The 21,724-nt window shown below is 46.5% G+C and overlaps 1 long non-coding RNA gene across 1 annotated transcript; it reads right to left on the bottom strand.

Moving 5' to 3' along the window:
- Positions 1 to 276: 276 nt before the first annotated feature.
- Positions 277 to 16,214, bottom strand: LOC137443632 (uncharacterized). The gene is made up of 4 exons (XR_010987961.1): positions 16,038 to 16,214; positions 7,521 to 7,671; positions 1,925 to 1,998; positions 277 to 352 (listed from the first exon to the last, which is right to left on the bottom strand). It is a non-coding gene; the product is annotated as an uncharacterized lncRNA (long non-coding RNA).
- Positions 16,215 to 21,724: the final 5,510 nt, after the last annotated feature.

A 21,724-nucleotide genomic window follows, 5' to 3' on the forward strand; every position in this document is an offset into this window, starting at 1 on the left:
AGCCCAGCTGCAGTACTGCTGGGTTCCCTCTTTGCCCTGCAAACCAACACATACATAGGCATTACCATGGAGAAGTCCTGTAAAGACCCAGGGTAAAATCCCACCTCCACCCAGTTCACACAGCTCAGGGCATGTTCCTTATCAGAAGGCTTCACCACTACACAGTTTCCCCCTTTTCCCATTCCTGTCCAGCACACAGAGCCCTGTGACCACTCCTGAACCAGCCCACATCCCCTCCCACCCACCTCCTTTCAGAAGCCTGGTAAGACACATGTGCCCACATGGAGGAACTGCTGCCCTGTTGGGTATTTTACTGCTTGCACCACAATGCTTCGAGCTGCTGCTTCCTACACTGTGAGAAAACAGCAAACTTAACACAATGGTTATCCCCACCCTGGAGCCTGTGGTTTCCCAAAGCCACAGACTGCCTACATGGCAGCCAAGTTCCATCCTCTTTTGCTGTATATTTACCCAGAGATGTACCTATTTCTGTTTCTAACTGCACACACACACACACTGCAGTGTGCTCCTCCAGTGGAGAATGGATTTGTTACTCATTCTGCCTTGCACACAGAAGGTGTCAGTGCAGGCTGGTTTGGGTGCAGGCTGCAGAGCTCCCAGAGCTGTGCTGAGAGGAGATCTCTGTTACACAGCTAAGCACACTGACCAAACTCTGCCTGACCAGCGACTCCTGAGCGCTGCCCTGCAACTCCAGCTGCAGGCTGTGCGAAGGAAGTGACGACAGGATGAAAAGGACTGGGGGGAATATTCAGTATGTACTAAACAAAGGTCTGAGCTCCAGCATGTGTCCAGTCACACCACAAGTATTTGACAGAGCAGCTCTCTATGCTTGGGCAGTTCAGAGAGTCAGTGCTGCAGTTCTGAAGTGCTCATGCAATAAATCACCTTGCCTTAGTCTACTTGCAATAGCTGAATTCTTCCTCCCCTCTTAAATGATGAATTCAAGCTAGAAAGACTCTAGCAAGCCAAAAAGCATTGATAAATACTGGAACAAACCCTGAAACCTTGAGAGACCCATGGGCATTTTGGAGAAGTTAATTTCACCTTGTAGTTGTTCAAAGGAACTCTCTTCAGAAGAAGCATTCCCATGCTCCTGATCTCATGTTGAAAACACCAACCAGCTGAAAGGGATCTAAAAACTTCTCTGACTTCTGGGGTGACAGCAGAGCTGTCCAGAACATTTGGAATAGAATAGAATAAACCAGGTTGGAAAAGACCTTTGAGATTGAGTCCAACCTATTATCCAACACTATCCAATACTCAAGCTGTGCCAGGGGAGGTTTAGGCTGGATGTTAGGAAGAAGTTCTCCATAGAAAGAGAGATTGGCCATTGGAATGTGCTGCCCAGGGAGGTGGTGGAGTCACCATCGCTGAAGGTGTTTAGGAAGAGACTGGATGGGGTGCTTGGTGCCATGGTTTAGCTAATTAGATAGTGTTGGATGATAGGTTGGACTTGGTGATCTCAGAGGTCTCTTCCAACCTGGTTAATTCTATTCTATTAAATTCTATTCTATTACCAGATGAGAGCTGACACTTAAACAGTATTATGTCTTCTCCTTGGGAACTGCAAAGGAGCATTCAAATCCTAACTCTGTATGGACTCTGCTATGGTGTTGGCCAGGTGACTGTGCAAGGGGCCCCCCCAACTCCGATCACACTGCACAGAGCTTAGGCACTGCTGCCTTGGAGGAGCCTTCAGTCCTCCATGGAGAGGCAAGAGAGGCAAAAGGTGGGATATTGTCAACCCCATATTGGAATGCCCAAAACATCCTTGAAACACAGCTTGTTCTCCTTCTGCCTTCCTAGACCAACTAATAATGAACTCTGACACAGGTCTCTTTCTGTTCAAGCCAAGCCTGGCTCCTGTCTAAGGTGACAACAGGTTTTATACCTTTGCACTTACCATTCAGTCCAGAGCCACTGGAAACTTCTCCAAACTGCCTGCAGACCTTTTCTTTTCTTTCCCCCTATAGGGAGCTGCAGGAACGACAAAAAAAAAAAGTGCTGTTTGGTTTCCCTGCAAATTTCTTAGTGCTACTTATCTCTGGAGAAGGGTTTGATCTTTTCTTGCTGTGATCAGCAGATGACACAGCTGGGGAAGTTGTGATACTTGTCCCATTAGCAGCACTGCTGATTTTTGCAACTTGACAGCCCAAGGCTAGGTGAGAGGTTTTTTGTAGGAGGCCTTTGGGGTCTTTTTCAGTACCTGTGCAAGGTATGGAGACAACAGAAATAGCTGCATAATATCTGGCAAACCTCAACAAAGTCACTGCCTTCAGCTGTGTTTGATGCTGCTGTACAGGGAAGCCAGTCATTACTGGGTAGTTAACTTGCTCTTTTCTGATCTCATTTTCCCTTGCAACGGTGCAAATGAAAGGGCTTTGCTTGAACCTACATGCTTGTTCCAGCATCCAGGAAGATTCCTTGCATTATTGAAAAACACAACAACATGTCAAGGGAAAGAAATGAAATGGCTCTGTGGTGTCAGCTTGGGAAGAAATCAGATGAAATATTTTTTTTCCACATGCTGAATGAGCCCAGACACAATCTGTCAGGACCCTGGGCTCACTACAACCTTCTGGTAGCATTTCTGGAGGAGTGAATGCTCTGTCTTACGGCAGACACTCAACCATGCTACACACTCTGAAAAACATTCCCTTTTCTCAGAATAAAATCCTTCCTAGCTAGATAAGACAGGGTGGAAGGTATTTGATTAGTGTCTCTGGACCAGCAAAGCACATGGGCTGTGGCTTTATATAGCACTCATATTTTTTCCTTAGGTTATAACTCCTCTTGAGTCAGAACTGAATGAATAAACCCCAATAAAAAGAGAATTCAAAAAATCAAGTGCCTGTTCCAGGTGACCTCATATGTTGGAGAGCAAGTGCAGGGTGACTGTGGGTTACTGGAAGTCTGCTCTGGGTGGAAGTAAATGTGCTTTGTTTTTCCAGGGCTAGGATGCCTCTGGTTTCTACTGACTTGATTTCAGGTAAATACACATTACTTAACCCTGAAAGCTGCTGTTCAGAGCCCCTTCAGACTGCCTCTTTCTAACAAACAAATCCAAACCAAAACAAAATATGCAAACAACCAACCTCCTCAAACAACAGCAACAAGCACAACCACCCCCCCAAAGAACAGGGAGAATTATCTCTGTAGAAGACCTGCATTTTCCCCTCCCTGCCCTGCCCACATCCCTGTGAATTTCCTTTACTGTCAACCCACTGTCAAAGGGGGAGGGCAGCGTTTTCTGTACCGAGCAGCCTGTGAGTCCCATTTGAAACACTGAAACCATCTCAGTGTCGGTTTTAAGTACAGCAAATTGAGCATGAAGAAGAAATTCTCAGGGTAAGAGGGTAAGCTTTATGTGAATAGCCTCGCAGTGTCCTTGGGGGAACAAAGGCAGGCTAAAGAAAGTCAATGGCTTTTTTTTTTTTTGTCACAAGCAGGCAGCAGTTCTTGAGGCTCCATTCACAACTTCTCCAACATTAATACACCAACGCTTATTCCGTGGCTAAATTCCAGCTCCTAGCAGGACACTCTATTCACTGCAAGAGCTGAAAGCGCCACCCCCTCTGTATCTCCCCGGCCAGAGTGGCTGCTGTCAGCTGTGTTTCCACTCCCCGGGCTGGCTGTGGAGGTGGTAAGCAGACAGACAGCTTTCCCACCCTTCCCTTCTCCCAGGCATCTGACGAGCCACGGCCGCAGGGTGGCCACACCCTGCTTGTTATTGTTGAAGTCAAATATTAACGGGGGGCTCTTTTCTATTTTCCGTAGCCTTTCACCTTTATTTAGAGCAGAGAGCATCCAAGGGCCATCTGTGTGCCTGGCAGCAACCTGAGGTGGAGGAGCCGTCTATAAATAACAGCACTGCTAAGCGCAGGGCTGCGGCTCCGGGTGCAGCAGCACGCTCCAGTCGCTGTGCTATTGTTTGTTCTCGGTAGCTCTGCCTGCCAGTGCAGCAAAGTCTCCATTTAGTTTCATCTCAAAGCCAACGTGTTTTAGGTGCAAATAACACTGAAAAGCAAGACTCAGAGGATGTCTTGCCAGAACTGCTCAAATTTGCTAGGAGACACTGGCAAAGTGAGTCAAATGCAAAGAGTGGCTCCTGAATTGCTGCACTTCTGGGGTTTAAAGGCACCATTTGAAAGTGTGGTTTCTGGTCTCCCTTATCTGTTTTTCAGCTTTAGAATGGGGCTAATAACAGGTTCACAAAAACTACTGTGATGGTTAAAACATTCATGGGAGTAAAGTACATTGAGTTTCTCTAAATGGGTGACTACAAGACAGAAATTATTTCAATTTGAGATGTTTGGCATGGGAAGGAGCAAGGTAAACACCAGAACATTTTCTTCTGTTTTCACAACTGAAATAAATGTGAGCTCTATAAAAGAGAGGCCAAACTCTCAAAGACCTACAGCAAAATCTATCCAAGCATGCATTCACAGCATAACACAGACATACCTCACACCAGCCCTAAACTGGGCTGATCAAGGTCTAGTCAAAGCTGTGGAGGTTCCGTGCAGCAGCCAGGCAAACTCTTTACACCATCTCTAAACTATTAATCTTAAATAAGCTAACTAGGTAGACCTAACTGGAATGTTCCTGCTCTGAAGGAATTACTGCAGTGAGGACAATCTAATTGAAGCAAGCAACATGTTCAAAATTAAATCTTTCTGAGAGAAACAGGGACAAGAAAAGAGAACATCAGAAGTGATAGGAAGCAGTAATAGAGATGATTTCACCAGGAGGGCCTAGTAGCAGCAAAGAGATTATGAAAGAAAACCTTCAGAGCTGATTAGAATACTGGAGTTGTGTAGCTATTACAGAATCACAGTATCACCAAGGTTGGAAGAGACCTCAAAGATCATCAAGTCCAACCTGTCACCACAGACCTCATGGCTAAACCATGGCACCAGGTGCCACGTCCAATCCCCTCTTGAACACCTCCAGGGATGGTGACTCCACCACCTCCCTGGGCAGCACATTCTAATGGCTAATGACTTTCTCGTGAGGAGAAAGAACTTTCTCCTCACTTCGAGCCTAAACTTCCCCTGGTGCAGCTTGAGACTGTGTCCTCTTGTTCTGGTGCTGTTTGCCTGGGAGAAGAGACCAACCCCCTCCTGGCTACAACCTCCTTTTGGGTAGTATTAGATTCAACTTATATTCAAGTTCAGATGTCTGCTTGAAAATTGGACTCACAACTCCAGTGATTTACTCCAGAAAGCAAACTGTCTGGTTTCTGAAGGATACGTGGGTAATAAGGGCATCTAAGTCTTACTATGCCCCAAACTCCTCAAAGCAGGCCCAAAACACTCACCAGTTTTCTCACTTTTTTTGTTTGCAAAATACTCCAATGACCTAAGTCTTAGAACTCATTTGAGTAGCAGAGCCTAGGTAATTGGAATCAGGAATGAACAGAGAACAAACCAGGAAATATCTTTTTGCCAGCATGCCTCATCCGTGACTTAAACATGTGCAGTTCTGGTCCCCTCCTTTAAGAAGGCTCTGTTTGAACTGGCAAATATTCTGAGAAAGGGAGCAAGGAGAAGGAACTATTTGTAAGAGCTTTCATACAGACAGTTGCTAGGCAGGCTGGGAAATGTCAGGATGAAGAAAGAGAAGGCTGCGAAATCATTAATGGCAGAAAGGAGTTGGATAAGGAACAGCTCTTTGCTGTCTCATTCAACCAGACATAAACAAATGAAGATGCAAAGAGCCAGGTTCAGAAGTGTGGATTTTCTTGATGCAGCAGGCAGTACTGAAACTTCCTTTTGAAGGATGTCATGGATGCAGGAAACTGATACGAGTATTTGACAAGTAGGAAAAGTACCTGGAAAAGAAATCTTTTAGGGTTCCTCTACAGACAAACTGCTACAAGTTCTGGAAATCCCCTGAACTAAAGCTGAAACACAGCTGAAACACAGAAGGGCACAGAGCTATCAGATATTCCTGCTCCATTCTTGCTATTCCCTGATTCATTTATTTCAGCAGGTCTCTGTTGCTGGCCCTTGACATGCTGGCACTCAGTGCTCTGTCTCCTGAAGCAGCAATGTTCTCAACAGCCCTGGATATTCTCTTGATGTTTTAATTCAAGCAGTTTATTGACTACCCCACTGGCTGTGGTCTTCTTGTTTCTGCCATCCTTCTTCCTGACAAGGCACAACCATGGATCCTGTGCTGCCAGGGAAGATGTGCTCCTCACCTTCTGTCAGCTGCCCTACTCTCTTGGCCAGGCCTTTTGCCCTCAGTGCCATGTGCCTGACGCTGGCCCACCACCTTGGATGGCAAAAGGATTTTATGCCAGCTGTTGCTATTGCTGTTCTGGAGATCCAGAAGTCATGGCAGGTTTAGCTGTAACGCTCCTCTGTTGGGGACAGTTGGCCCAGATGCACTCAAGGGCTCTAAGGCCATTCTTATTTTCTAGGCAATCACATCACCTTTAGCCCAAAAAAGTGCAAATGCAAACATGCTGTGTTAGCACAAGCTCATCAACAAAGAGATTCCCAAGAAAGCACTAAGATGATAGTTGTAACAGTCACTTAATGGCTGCTATTCAGTACATTTTTTTTTCATGGACCTATTGTGGAGACATGAAATTAGATCTTCAGAGGCCAAGTATTTGGCAAAAGAAAAAGGTCTCCTGGGCCAGTTCACCAGGAATAATGCCACAGTGGACGTCACGTTTGCACTCTTTTGCAGGACTGATGGTGTGTGCTCCCAGCTATCTTTCACTGAGATGCAGCATATTTAGTGCTGAAATCAGTCAGGTTGGAGGAATGCAATTGCCAAGTCAAATAAAACAGCATTAAATGTAAATTTCTACTGTAGAGCTCCCAGGTGTTGGTGAATGAGCCTGGGGAGAGGAGCAAGCGGGCTGGGTCTAACAGAGACTTGTTTTCTTTGGCTGGTAAACAGCTAATGGCTCTTGTTTCAGCTGTCACAGTCTGTGTTGTTCCCCTCTTTTAAGTCTCTTGAGTTTCTTTAATATATTACAACCTCTTTTAATTCAGTATCAGGGTTTTTTGTTGTTTTTTTTTTGCTTAGAACAAGATGTCAATCTTCTGTGCAGTACATTAAAGAGAAGCTAAATATTTCTGGTGAAAACACCTAGGGGTTCAGATCCATCACAGGCCAATACTGGTTACCCTCTGCTGTCTCTCTCTCCAACAGTGTAGGGTTTTGATTACAGTGCAGCCACAGCCTTCCACCATAAACCAGTCACTGAGTTACAACTGCACTAATGACATATTCAGAAGTGTCACTTGTGGCATTCAGCCATCAGTCAGGGGTCTGTGGGGAGCTGCAGTACCCCAGGGAGGGAGGGTGGAGCTGACACCATCCCTTCCAGGACAGCCCCACAGGGCTGAGGACAGCAAAGTGTGTGTTGTCTGGTTTAAGTTAAGCTGACTGTCAACTTGTTAACTGGCATGACTGCAAAAACCCCATCAGAGGCACTCAGCAAAATGTCTGTTCAACAGCAAACTTCTATGATTTACCTCAGCCTGAGAGTCCAAGCTCCAGTGGTGATATTCTTGCAAACTCCTCCAAGGTACTAGGTTGTGGTGAGAAGCTGGTTCTCCTCACCCTCTTCCAGAGCTGCACATTTCCCAGCTTGCCAGTCTGCTGTGGGATTTCCCTGGAATAAGGCTGAAAAGAAGCCATGAAAAGAAGATGCCAATCGTTTCACAAATTGCCTTTCAAGTGACAATTACCCTTTGATCCTTTCACAGCCACGGTCTGCTGGCTCCTGGCACCCCTGCAGATGCAGGCTGGAGGCAAGGCACTGTCCTGACAGCAGCACTGCTCACAAGGGAGATCATTTGTCCAGACTCAGGGAATTCTTTTCCAAGTATCATTTTTAATAGGTACCACTAAAAAAACCACAAAATCAATACATCCACACAAAAAATACTCAGTGCCCTTGTATAACACCTTCACCACTCCATCCAGCTTCCATATGGTATTCCAGTGACAGGGCTGGATTTGTAGGCTTCACATCTATACAGCAGTAAGGTGGCTGTGACCAAGTGTGTCACACCAGCAGGTGAACTCACTCAAAACCCTGTGGGTGTCCAAAATGCATCCCAAAGACCATATTTCATTTGCAGCTCTGTGCCTGTTCTAAAGGCAGATGCTGAAAGACCTCAGATGTGCCCTAGCTAAATGTCCCGGACTGGTACAGAACAGGTCGAGAAAAGCCACGGTATTTCTTGAGACACATCATTAAGTGGGTGAGGTTTCAGTCAGTCATATCACATGGGAAGGAGTATGAATATGCAAAACACTCAAACAAATCAGAAGTGCAATTTTAGGAGCCATCCACTATGTTAGACGTTCCATAAGTAGGGAATTGCCGTGGCTTAAAAGGCTACAGCAGAAACCACCCATTTAAAAGAGCAGTTCAAACATCTCAGACTATATTTAGTGCTCATAAAACTCGCTGCAGTTCACAGACCTGTTTCTTCCATCAGTTCAATTCAAATCACTTTCAAATAATGACTCCCTCTTCTTGGGTTTAATAACCCTGGGTTGCTACTAACTGCACTTGCAGTGAAAGAGAGCAGTCTCTAAGAGCAGCCTGGCACAGACATTTCTTTGCATTAACATCTTAATTTTCCCCTTTTGCTGCTTTACACACAGGCTTCTCTTGATTCATTTTTTATTTCACTCTTGACTCTGTCTGCATTTTCATTGATTCCCCCCCCCCCCCCTTCCCCCCCTCCCATCTCATTGAAACACAATGAAAACCTGCTGCATTAAAGCAGGCTTGGAAATAGCATAACAGGATTGCTCATCTCCAATCTAAACACATTCCCTTTTCTACAGTTATCTGGCACCTCCTCCTTTCTAAATTAAAAAAGCAAGCAAGCAAAAAAAATAATTCCTTTAGAGACCCCAGGCCTACACATGGGAACTGCAGAGTGCCTGGCACTGTGGCCAAGCAGCTTTAATGTCTGACAACATTAGCCTGGAGAAGAGGAGACTTAGGGGTGACCTTATTACTGTCTACAACTACCTGAAGGGGGGTTGTAGACAGGCAGAGGTTGGTCTCTTCTCCCAGGCAGCCAGCACCAGAACAAGAGGACACAGTCTCAGGCTGCACCAGGGGAGGTTCAGGCTGGAGGTCAGGAGGAAGTTTTACACAGAGAGAGTGATTGCCCACTGGAATGGACTGCCCGGGGAGGTGGTGGAGTCGCCGTCACTGGAGATGTTCAGGAGGAGACTTGACAGGGTGCTTGGTTGCATGGGTTAGTTGATTAGGTGGTGTTGGACGTGGTGATCTTGAAGGTCTCTTCCAACCTGGTCTGGTCTAATCTATTCTATTCTATTCTACTGCAGAATTAACCTTCCCCTGTATACACAGAAGGCTCATTTCTATGCTCATGTCTCCAGGCACACACACAGAGGTACGTGGGGAGCTACCTGTGAACTGAATCTATAGCTGCCACAATCCCAAGCCAACAAAAACTGTTCCTCAAGAATGAAGCTGACAAGCTCAGAATCTTTCCCTGGGCTTCTTTAACACCAAATATAGATGCTTGCAACAAGCTCCTCAGGCCAAGTGCATCCCGATGGCAGGAAGGACATTTTCAGTGGGCTGCTCAGCGGGTGGCCTGCACAGATTTAATTCACAAATTCATTTCTAATACTGTGTTGGAAAAAGCTTTTTCAGAGAAGTTGGAATGTGCATAAGTGAATGAAAACCAGCCTTTGTTGGTGAGCAAGGACAAAATAGGATGGTCTGCAGATGCACAGGTTTTCTGATGTAAGGTAACAGGGTCAGGTGAACATCTGACTGTTGTCATTTTACAATGGTCAAAAATCTATGTCTGGATTTAAGTGAGGTTGCCCAGCCTGTTACAGATCTTACTGCATACAGGAAAGACAGATTTAGCAAAAGGAATTAAGTGGTTGCTCTTGACAGGGCAGCCAGGTTGGAATACCAGACAAAAATGCAACAGGAGAACTCTGGCCTCAAGCAGTCCCAGATCATTCTAAGCTGCAATCACACTTACATCAGAAGGAAAATACATCACAGACATAATTATGCTTGGAGCAAATTTATTTAACCTACTTATACCGAGTCTGCCTTTGACTCTCAGTGTTCTAGCAGACAGGATTTCATTAATCATGAGGACCTGACACCGGCACTGAAGATTCTCAGATGACATCCACTACCAGTGCATGAAAGACACTTCCTGATGGCCTTGCTGGTGTTAAACACAGCACTATCTGCAGCCTAACTGCTGGGCTCACACCAACCACTTCCCAACTGCACCCCAACACACTCAAACCCCAGCATCAGCTCGTCTTGGAACTGCAGCAAAACATCATTTCAAATACAAGCACACAGAGCTCAGCTAGTGTGTGTCAGCCTAGCAAAAACAACCCAGAGAACAGTGCTCTAAAGAATAACTAAACAGTACTGATAGTTTGAATATTGAACATCAGCAGTGTCTGCTTTTGCTCCATCTTCTGTTTCTCCCACAAGAAAAGGTGAAACCCTAATGCCGTAAAGTGCAAAAGCCCTGTTTTCTCTCCCACCTAGAGCCAGCTCTGGCAGAAGGTGAATGGGATTTTGGACTGTGTCAAAGGGATGTGTGGGGAGGAAGAGACAACAGCCCTTCTACCTCATTCACTGAGCTTGCTATAGGAAGGGCCAAGAGCCAGTTTTTGTTGAACAAGGTGATCCCCTCAAAGAAAGCTGGCACCTAGTAGCTAACCTGCAAGTAGCCAAGTCAAACACCGGTGTGCCAGGTGAAAGCGGCTGTCCCTGTGCCTCTGCCAACCCAGCTGCTCCCTTTGCCTCCCACTAGTGGGCTGAGCTCTTTCAGTACATGCACAGTTCAGATTCAAGGCTGGGACTTTTTGCCTGTTCTTTTCTCTTCCTTACCACATCCATTTTCAAAGCATCAATCGATCAATGACAATGCTAAGACAACCTTTACTAGCACCAGCAGCCTGACACCAGCTCAGTTTTAACTGGCTACTACAGAGTCTAGGTAACACAGACACTTGAAGGAGTTACCTGCTGTCCCCTTCAACACACTGTGTTGCTCACACTTCTGCCAAAAGACTTAGCAAATTAGGGTAAGATTATGCTTTCAAAAAGTTGCTTTTTTCAAAGGATTCAAGAAGGGATTCTACAAGGGACTCTAATTAGAAGTTTCTCTGGGCTGTGTCCAGCATTAAGTCAAACAGTACCTCATGGAATGAAAAGAAAAGTAGGTTGGCTTCTACTGCAGCACACATTTATTTCAGAAGGGATTGTACAGCTGCTGGACTTCAGGAAAGGAAAGGGAAACAAACTGCAATTGCCTTTCATCTACAGCAGCAGCTCCACAGTCACATGGACAGCAGGCACCAACAATGCCAGAAGCTGAATTTCTATTCAGGGAAGAAATGCCACCCCCAGCTCCCTTTCAGCGCTGAGCTTTTCAAACACAGCCTCACAAAAAGAATTTTGTCCAACTAATAACAAGGAACAGGTTCTTGTATTGCTCACTTAGTGTCACAGCAGCTGTAGAGAGCCCCCATCAAGGTCCCAATCAAGCTGAACCTTGTGAGCAGTCTCTGTTGTCAGGCCAGCCCATGGCCCTCCTCTGTTCTATATATACACAATACCATTTATTTTCCCCTCCTTGCCTAAGGATTCACTCTCTCCACAGTTCCCAGGTTAGCTTCGGGAGGTCTGTCACCATTTGTCTGAGTGAAGGGGATCGTTTAGGAAGACAATTTATGATGGCTTTCACCTCCCATTCCACTCTTTACTGTGCCACTGTTCCTAAGGGGGAGGAGATGTTACATTTGTACCGCAAGAGCAGTGACTGGGTCGTGTCTGAAGAGGAAGGAGGATGATTAGAGGGTTGAAGCACCTCTCCTATGAGGACAGATTGAGGGAGTTTGGGCTATTCAGTCTGGAAAAGAGAAGGCTCTGAGTAGTCCGAATTGTGGCCTTCCAGTATGTTAAGGGGGGATACAGGAAAGCTGGGGAGGGACTTTTTAGAGTGTCAGGGAGTGCTAGGACTAGGGGGAATGGAAGAAAAAAAACAACAAATGGGTAGATTCAGATTGGATGTTAGGAAGAAATTTTCCCCCATGAGGGTGGTGAGACACTGGCACAGGTTGCCCAGGGAGGTGGTGGAAGCCTCATCCCTGAAGGTTTTTAAGGCCAGGCTGGATGTGACTGTGAGCAACCTGCTCTAGTGTGAGGTGGAACTGGATGATCCTTGCGGTCCCTTCCAACCCTGACACTTCTACGATTCCATAAGGACTGTGGTGCATCCACCTCTGAAGTGTTCCTCACAACTTTGCTCCCTGGTGCAGGGAGGCTTCTCTCCACAGTGAATTCTCCATTCCCTCTGTTCAAATAGACTGTCTGTCTGCACACTGGTGCTGAATGGGATGTGCCTGACCAGGGAAGCTAACACAAAGCAGCAGGACACCCATGGCATTGTGCACATTCCTTCTTACTGCTGATGAGGGGGAAGCATTTCTATGGTTTACTGTTCTAAAATACATAGGCAAAGTACAGAAAGTACTTGAAAATTGTTAATTTCAATGTATTTCACCCTCTTTTCTGGTTCCCATTACACTGGAAGAACTAAAGTAGAACAACATCCTCCCTTCTTTCCCAACTAGGAAATGTTTGCTGTCCATGTTGCCACATGTGGCTATCCATGAAGCGCAATGTATACTCTACCTTTAAATGTAGATAAGCTGATGCTTATTTACAACCAACCAAGGGTAGAAGAAGCAGCATCAATTTCATGCTCAGTTTGGCTCTAAATGATGGTTGAGCAGCTGCCCCACACATCAAGAAGGAAAGGCAGCAACCATTGCCACGTGAGCTGTGCCCCTCATTTTAACATCTGCGCTGACTTTGGTGTTCTTTGCAAGCCTGGCTGCACAATCCTTTCTTGTCTGTCTTTTGTTGTTGCTGGTTTTGCTGAAGAATGTCTGATGCTAACCCCCCAGCTGAATACCTGCTATAGGAGTGACTTATCTTAGTGGTACAGAACTGCACAATTTGCTTAGCTGTGAACTGATCCTATTAAACATCAGCTGGCAGAGCCCTGAAGAGTCAGGCAGTCGGGGGAAGTTCTGCTGTCTTTAACCGCATCCAAACTAGAGGTAAACACCACCTTCTTTTCAGTTTGGACTCACAAGCAAAATTGTACTTTTGGATTCAAGTCCAGAGATGTGATTCTACCCTCTGCTCACAGAATGGTTCAGAGTAGGAAGCTACATCTCAAGTTCCACTCTATTTTTAAGTAATGTGCACCCTATTTAGAGCGGTCAGCGTGGCAAGAGCTAAACCAGAATATCCACATCAGGGTCAGGGTTCACCCCTCTGACTACTGACTTGTGTGAGGGAATGTGAAGAATTCAATACAGGCTGCAAATTGTTCCATTTCCCTTAATTATTTTCTCTGTGTCAGATGCAGCTCTTTGGAGGATGTTTTGTTTTTGCAACCATAGCGATGAGATATATTTGCTGGCTGCGGCCAAAATTATTCCAAGCAGTTATCTACTGGCATCATTTTCTTTTTTATTCAGCAAACCCAGACATCTGCCTGCTTTACACCCAAAGGGTCGGAATCTGGAGACTGGGCTCCCAAAAATAGCTCTGCAATGATTTTTCTAGATCAGAGCAATAGTTCATTATTTTCATACATCCCCGCACGGAGTCAAGGTCACTCCTCACACCAGCACAGAACTGCAGCCCTTCCAAAATTCCTTAGTATTCCATCCTTAAGGAAAAAAAAAACACAACACCAAACCCAGGATGATCTCATCTGAATCACAGACATAAATACTGCCCAGAGTGACCTCCCTGATAACACGTGTGCCATAATGCACTTTTCCCACCAGCTGCCTTGCTACCACATCTCGTGTGCAAACCTGCCGGTGTGGGACCTGAGCACCTGCTCACAGAGCCAGCCAGCCAGCACCAGGCAGGAACCAAACCTTCACTGGGAGGTGCCAGCTGCCTGGCAGCAGGGTGTTCATAGGCACGTGTGGACATGCACACAAACACACACTGGCTGGGTGGCTTTGCTGACCACCTCAGCCATGACTTTGGTAGGTCCATGCTGATCGCAGAGTTTAAGCCCTGTGATTAGCTTGGAGCCTTGTGGGAAGAGGTTGGTTTTGGATAGATTATAGTATTCTATAATAGATTTTAGTATTCTAGATATAGATTATAATATTCTCTAGTATTCTATTCCCTAGAGTATTCTAATACTATAGGGAAGATTTGCCTTTGCTCAAATCAGAGAAAGCTCTGTTCTGTCTTTGACCCTGAGAGTAAGGGAAACACTTTGGAACTGAAGGAGAGAAACTAGGCAGAATTTGGTTGGATGTGTTAAAATATTGTTTTGTTATATTGACCTCTTGTATGCCTTAATTGCATGTATGCCAGGAGAAAATGACCAAATGAGCTGTGACACATGTGCCTTCTGATAGACTACAGAACTTTGCTGTATCACGTAATAAACGTCTTCACCTGCTTACATCTGGTCCAGAAAGCATTGCTCAGGTTAATGACAACAACTATACTACAACAGAGCCTGACTGCAATTTTTGCTGGAGTTGTGAGTGGTAGTAACCTATGAGGGACAGTAACTTTTTCAGCTGTTGAACTCAAAATCCATTAAGGACCATGGAAACTGACCTTCATGGCAGCTTGCTCTGCTCCAGCAGACTGCAGCTCTCAGGTCAGGAATATTTGTCTAGCTGGCCACCCCTCCTGCTGGCCTGAGCGCATCCAGCAGGAGGACAGGCAGAGAGCTGGAAGCAGGAATCTCTTTAGTCATGCCAGGAAGAATTGGCAGAGCTTGGGATTCCAAGCACGTACTCACATGAGCAGCCTTCCTCCCAGAGCTGGAACAGCCCCCTTGATTCAGTGCATCCAGAGTAACTGGATTATGAAACAAAAGTAAATCCTGTCCTCCTGTTTTCTCTCCATCACTTCCTGTTGATGTGCAGTGCTCTTGGTTCTGTTTCCAGAGAGGAGGCCATGGCTGCAATCTGAGCAGACCCAGAGTGTAGTCAGCCAGTCAGCAGTGCTGGGAAGCCTGTGGTGGTTGAGAGCTGAGCGTGCTGGTAGGAACGGTCTGAGGGACCTGGATTGGGGAGCCCTCAGTGGCTAATCTTGTTTCAAGTAACTCTGGGCAGCTACCCAGCTACTCTGCTCTTCAGAAGAGTGATAGAGCAAGCAGTCATTTTGCTAACACTCACCGGCCACCTCCAGGAGCTGCTCTGAGCCAGTTCTGGGAGTAGCAGAGGACTAAAGGTTCATTTTCTTTTGGCCAAATTACAAAGTGAGATTGGTTGCTGAAAGGAAACTAAGGCAGAATTTTGCTCCCATACACCGAAATCAGCAAACTACTTTTCATCTCTGGCACACAGTTTGAATCCAATCCAAGGCCAGGGATGATTTTAGGGGCTTGAGCCTGTCCCCTGACGGACAGCTTTGCCACAGACTCACTTTCCATCATGAAGAACTCATTGTCACAGTGACTGTAAGGAACCCTTTGTGCTGGCCCGAGTTTAACAAGGCAGGATTGTCAGAGCAGTTTGTTGCCCTGTCATTAATGAAGATGTACAGGACATGAAGTGCTTTCCCTCCTTGCTGTTAGCAGGGATGGCATCTGCTGCTCCCAGCTCCAGCAGGGGCTGGGAGGCTGTCAGAGCAGCTGATGACCTCCAGGATGGGTGTTGCTAGTGAGCATTATTGTTTTAAAATAAAAATAGTGTCTAAACAAAATGTTGTGGGAGGATGAAAGTTCAGCTAAAGCTGGGCAGTGGCCAGCCCGGGTTTCATGGAGTAATTGCTAATTGTGTAAGCCCTGCCCAGCGCTCTGTTTACCAAGGATGTTTTGCCCATTTTAGCTGAGGTGGGGCTCGTTTCCTTAACAGACACAGAACAGAGCTGCAGGCTGCGCCGTATCCTGCTAACAGAGCATGCTCAGAGCCTCAGGCTCTCACATAAAGTAAAAGTGACTTACCCCCTTTCCTGAAACGTGGTGGGCTGGGGTAAAAGCATCAGGATGCCCCTCACATTCCGTGTTTACCTTCTCTGACTTGGATATTTCTGAGCTGTTCAAGGCCAAGTGCAGTTCAGGGCTTGGCACGTTCAGGGCTTCCTGCTAGCCTCAGTTTCCGTGCAGCTTTCCCAGTATTCCATGGTGATCATTAGTGCAGGGGAGCAGTGGAAGGAGCTGAGTCCACAGTCCCTGCCTCGAGCTGGCTCAGCAGCTCCTGCTCACAGTCATAATGGGGCAGCAATGCTGCAGTGTGCTAGAGCTGTGGGGTGCTGGTGTTGGAGTTGTAGGGTGCTGGAGCCATGGGGCACTGGAGTCATGGGGTGCTGGAGCTGATACTGCAGTTGTGGTGTTCTGGAGCCATGGGGTGCTGGAGCCGTGGGGTGCTGGAGTCATGGGGCACTGGAGTCATGGGATGCTGGAGCTGGTACTGCAGTTGTGGTGTTCTGGAGCCATGGGGTGCTGGAGCCGTGGGGTGCTGGCACTGGTGAGTCTCAGTCCCTTCTGTGGGCAAAGGAAAGCCATCACTTAGGTACTGCAGAAGCTGTTGTGGGTTACAAGCTCTGTAGTGGCCATCAGTGCATCCATGTGAGGGATCTCATCAAAGCCACCATCTGGAAAGCCACAGAGTATAAAACCACTGCTTTGTGTGTGTGTGTGTGTATGTTAATGAGCTCTTTTTGCCTTGGTTATCAAATTTACCCAAGACAGTATCAAACAAAGAAATCTTTTAAATAAGCTAAAACTTACAGCATGTGGTGTCTGACTGAAGGAATGGGTTCAGGATGCACAGAATTCTCTGCCAAGGGGTCAGAAACAACAGTTCTAATACTGCTGTGAACCAGTGCCAGGGCAGAGGATTATGATGATCATTCTACTGTGATTACTTTTCTCATGCCACATTACACTGGTAATTTCTACCACAGTGGCACTTAGGGCACCCACTTCTTTAGAATAGAATATAATTAACCAGGTTGGGAAAGACCTGCGAGATCATCAAGTCCAACCTACCACCCAACACCATCTAATCAACTAAACCATGGCACTGTTGCAGGTATTTCAGGTGAGGTTTTACATAGGGGAGGTTTAGGCTGGATGTTAGGAAGAAGTTCTTCACAGAAAGAGAGATTGGCCATTGGAATGTGCTGCCCAGGGTGGTGGTAGAGTCACCATCACTGGAGGTGCTTAGGAAGAGACAGGATGAGGCACTTGGTGCCATGGTTTAGTTGATTAGATGGTGTTGGATGATAGCTTGGACTTGATCTCAAGGGTCTCTTCCAACCTGGTCCATTCCATTCCATTCCATTCTATTCCATTCCATTCCTCATGCTCAAATTAGGCTTCTGAGCCCATCACACAGAACTGGATGGGCATTGGAGGGCTGTATGGAGCTGTGTCACTGCATTACATGGCATGGCACTGGTGTTAACTGTGTGCCACAGCAGCCTGAACTTTGCCAAGTTGCAGCCTGAACTTTGCCAGTTTACACCCAGAACATGGAAAAGCTGGCATGGCTCTTCCACAGGAGCATAAGCCACAAACCTCACCCTTAAAGAGCAGAATAAAAGACCCAAGCACGTCAGTCTTTCACTTTTCACAATGACACTGCACTGGAGCAGGCAACAGATACCAAATAAAGCAATTCCTTGCACCCTGTCCCAAACCTGAGTCATGGCCCTAGGGACCTTAAGACCTCTGAATAGTATTTCCTTTGCCTGTTGTCTTTAGCTTGTTAGCACACCCATCTGACTGAGAGGCTGCTACTGATTGTGCACCACCTCCAGCAGTAAGACAGGGCGGGTCCTAGGGGGAAGGATGTGTGAAATGCCATGGAACAGCAACCGTGCAGCAAAGACTTCCAGCAGGGTCATTCCCCAGGGTCTGGACACTCTGAACTGCACACCAGCTCCTGAGGCTGTGGTGAACCTGCTGAAAAGAGGTGATTGGGCAAAATCTGTGGGAAAGCAGAAAAAAAGTCCTGCCTTCCAGGACAAGCTGCTTCCTGTCGACTGCTCACAGCCTTCACATGCCCCTGGCAAGTTCTCCTTACAGAAAGGGACAGGTTTTGTGCTGTGTCCTGGCTCACTGCACACACTGACACTAGGAGTTTTGTTTCCACTCTGCCCACAGCAGTCTGCCACATTCCCACAAGTCTCTACAGAGGGCTTGGCTGTCATGTTTCACAAGATCTCATGAAAGGTGAATGCTGCAATCTCCTTAGGAAACACCAACTTCAGCCCAGTGCTTCCGGATCGTGTTGGAACTACCCAGAAGAGTCACATTAGCCCCAGGGCTGGCTGCTGTGATGCTGCCCAAAGCCCCTCTGACTTGCTGCAAATGCTCTCTGCCTTTCTTCTGGGCACGAAGCATGAACTACCTGGAGGCTGCAGGCTGTGCAGTGTCTGTGCCTGATCTGCTGAACATCCATAAACCTTGCACAAGCATAGGACAGGCTCAAATTCCTCCAGCCAACACATTTCCAGATGGAAGAAGACGACACACATGGGGAGATCAGCCACTAATTCAGTGCTCTCCATTGTCAGGGAGGATGTGGACACACACTCTCCTCCTTTTCTAAGCCAGCCTTCTGATCCTTCAGTGTTTCCAAACACTGCCATTGAGTGGGAGAAGAGACCTTGCCTAATGAGCTTGACACCTATTTAAAAAGGATCTTTACTGTAAGGCAGGCAAACAAGAAGCACCCACACCAAAACATCTCTGCTTTTCCAGTACCTTCTGCTTTCTCTCCACCATCAGAGTGTTTTCCAGTGAGCTGAATTTACCCTTCTATTTTCCTCCCCCATAAAAAAAGCAATCCAAATCGAGAGCAGCCATATCTCATGGTGCAGTTTCACAAGACCCTGAGTAAAACCAAGAACAGAGCAAAGCTTCTCTCATGCCATTCCTTCCACCTCTGCCACGGTCCCACTCTTGCCCCTTGCACCACCCACAGCACTGCTGAAATATTTGCATGCAACAACTCAGTTTGTGAACTCAGGAAAATCCTGCCCTCTCCATGCCAGGTGAACAGGCTGAAGTGGCTCACAGAGGAGTCTAGCAAGCGCTGGATCAGAGGCAGGGTAAGCACTGGGTGTGGTGAGCTGGGAGCAAAGGAACAAGATAATCCTTGCAGCTGTGGTAAACTACCAGATCAGCTCATCTTGCCTCATGGAACTGCAAGCTTAGAGGTTTCCCTCTGAACACTTCTAGCCATGTAGATAATCCACTTCACCCAGAGACTTTGTAGGGACTGTGAGGGAAGAAAGTGCTTAGCCAAAAGGATCAGACTGTATGGACGCAGGGAATTTACCAGCCATGCAGAGCAACCTTCTCTGCCACAGAAGGAGGACACCATCCTGGCAGACCTGCAGACAGGACTGCATTGACATCCCAGTATTACAGGGGACTCCTCCTTTGTCAGCCACCTAGGAGGAGGAGAGGGAAAAACAACAAAATAAGGACCCAAACAAGAAATGAAATGCATCTACGTTTCTCTGCTTACTTTCTCTTTCTGTACATCTTCAGTTCACATTTCAGCATTCCAAGTGGCAACTTGCAGGAAACTTGATAGGTGATAGGGTGCTTGGTGCCATGGGTTAGCTGTTTGGGTGGGTTGGACTGGTTGATGGGTTGGACACGATGATCTTGAAGGTCTCTTCCAACCTGGTTTGGTTTATTCTAAATAAAGTTTATTCTAAACGGTGAAGCAAATTTACTGCAAATAAATTTTGAAGGGTTTACTTCAAGGGTTTGCTTGCCAATAACAATAACAAAACAAAAATCAGCTCTAATTAGTGAATGAAGGGCAGCTTAGGGCAATATTTCACTGACCAGCTAGTCTCTGATTCTCCCACCCCACTCGCCTGTCTCTTCTCAAACCAGGCAATAATGCAAACACACAGCCATGGCCATAGAGAAGCTGCTGCTGTTTGGTGATCTTTGGAAGTGAGCAATAGCTGAAATCATAATTAAAACCCATGAAACAGAAGTTCTGACATTTGGGTGAATCAGTGCACACCCAAGGACACCACAGCATCTCCACACTGCTGCTTCTGTTTGTCTCACCCTATACCATACACCAGGCGCCCAACCTGCAGCACTCCCTGTGAGTTCTTTCCAGACAGAGCCACCTGGATGTGTAGTAGGTGACACTGCAGAAGGGCTGCTTCCCAGACAAACCTGCCTTGTTAGTGTACTGAGGAGCACAGCTTCCCAGAGAAGAGAGCAGCATGCTAACAGAATCCCACTTCATTTTGTGTGAGATGGTAGTGGTTTAGTTTTTTCACCCTAGACTGACTTTACATTTCCTCACTCAGGAAATCCTTTCAGATGTCAGAAATTCATCTATTTTAGCTCAACAGGAAGTAAAACCATCTCCCAAAACTCTACAGAAAGTGAAATACATGGAAATAGAAGATCAGCCTGCAGCAGAACTTAGGGTGAAACTGTTTGGGCTGTAGCCCTGTAACAGATTAATACAAAGTAAGACACAGCCTTCATGTTTCTGACATCACTTTTGTTACTGGTGCTTTATGCAGAGCAACAACAGGCCTAGGCCAGCACACACTGCTGTCTGCCTTACTCCTGAAGCTTATCATTTCTAAAATGATGGTCCATAATTAAACAAGACCAAGCTATTATATAAGAGCCTTAGTTTTAATGAAAACCAGTTACATAGCAGTGCTCAGCTTAATTTGCTCTTCACAGAGCCCAGACATAAAGGGATTAACTACTGCAAATCCTCCTGGTGCTTTACATTTAATCACAAGCAATTTATGATAATTTATTCCACATGTCTGATACTACTGAAAAAAAGTGTTTTCAAACGAAGCTTGCTGGTGCCTGAGGAAGCTGCTCCTCTTCTCATGTCAGCAGCAGTGCACTGTGGAACACTCACCCCTGACCCCAGCCCCTGAAGCCATCCTTTTACTGCACCTACCAAGCACACAAGTGGCTGAGGCTGGCTGTCACATGAGCACTGCAGGACCATCAAGAACTGAAAAAGAAACTATGCTGATGTTTCAGTCCAGTAGTAGAGGAGTATCAGAATTAATCTGCTTCTGTTTTCTGCATTGAGTAGGTCTCAAAAGTGAGAAAGCCCTGCTAAGGACAGCACACATTTGACATATGACCTTCTCAGTGTTTCAATCACTCACAGTCTGGGGATTTTCTGTTTCTTTTTTGTAAAACTCTTTTTTTTTAGCCAGCTAGATTTTTGAAAGGCAAAGCTTCCTTTTTAACCCCAGGTGCTGGAATGGAGAGGCTGACTTCCAGGGTACTGTCACAGGATCACAGGATCCTAGGGGCTGGAAGGGACCTCTGGAGATCATCAAGTCCAACCCCCCTGCCACGTCCAATCTCCTCATGAACACCTCCAGGGATGGTGACTCCACCACCTCCCTGGGTAGCACATTCCAATGGCTAACAACTCTCTATGGAAAGAACTTTCTCCTCACCTCAACCCTAAACCTCCCCTGGTGCAGCTTGAGACTGTGTCCTCTTGTTCTGGTGCTGGTTGCCTAGGAGAAGAGACCAACCCCCACCTGGCTACAACCTCCCTTCAGGTAGTTATAGACAGCAACAAGGTCTCCCCTGAGCCTCCTCTTCTCCAGGCTAAAGAATCCCAGCTCCCTTAGCCTCTCCTCATAGGA

Source organism: Melanerpes formicivorus, unplaced genomic scaffold (assembly GCF_026170545.1).
Source record: "Melanerpes formicivorus ecotype bairdi unplaced genomic scaffold, bMelFor1.0.p_v2 SCAF_10, whole genome shotgun sequence".
Taxonomy (NCBI): Eukaryota; Metazoa; Chordata; class Aves; order Piciformes; family Picidae; genus Melanerpes; species Melanerpes formicivorus.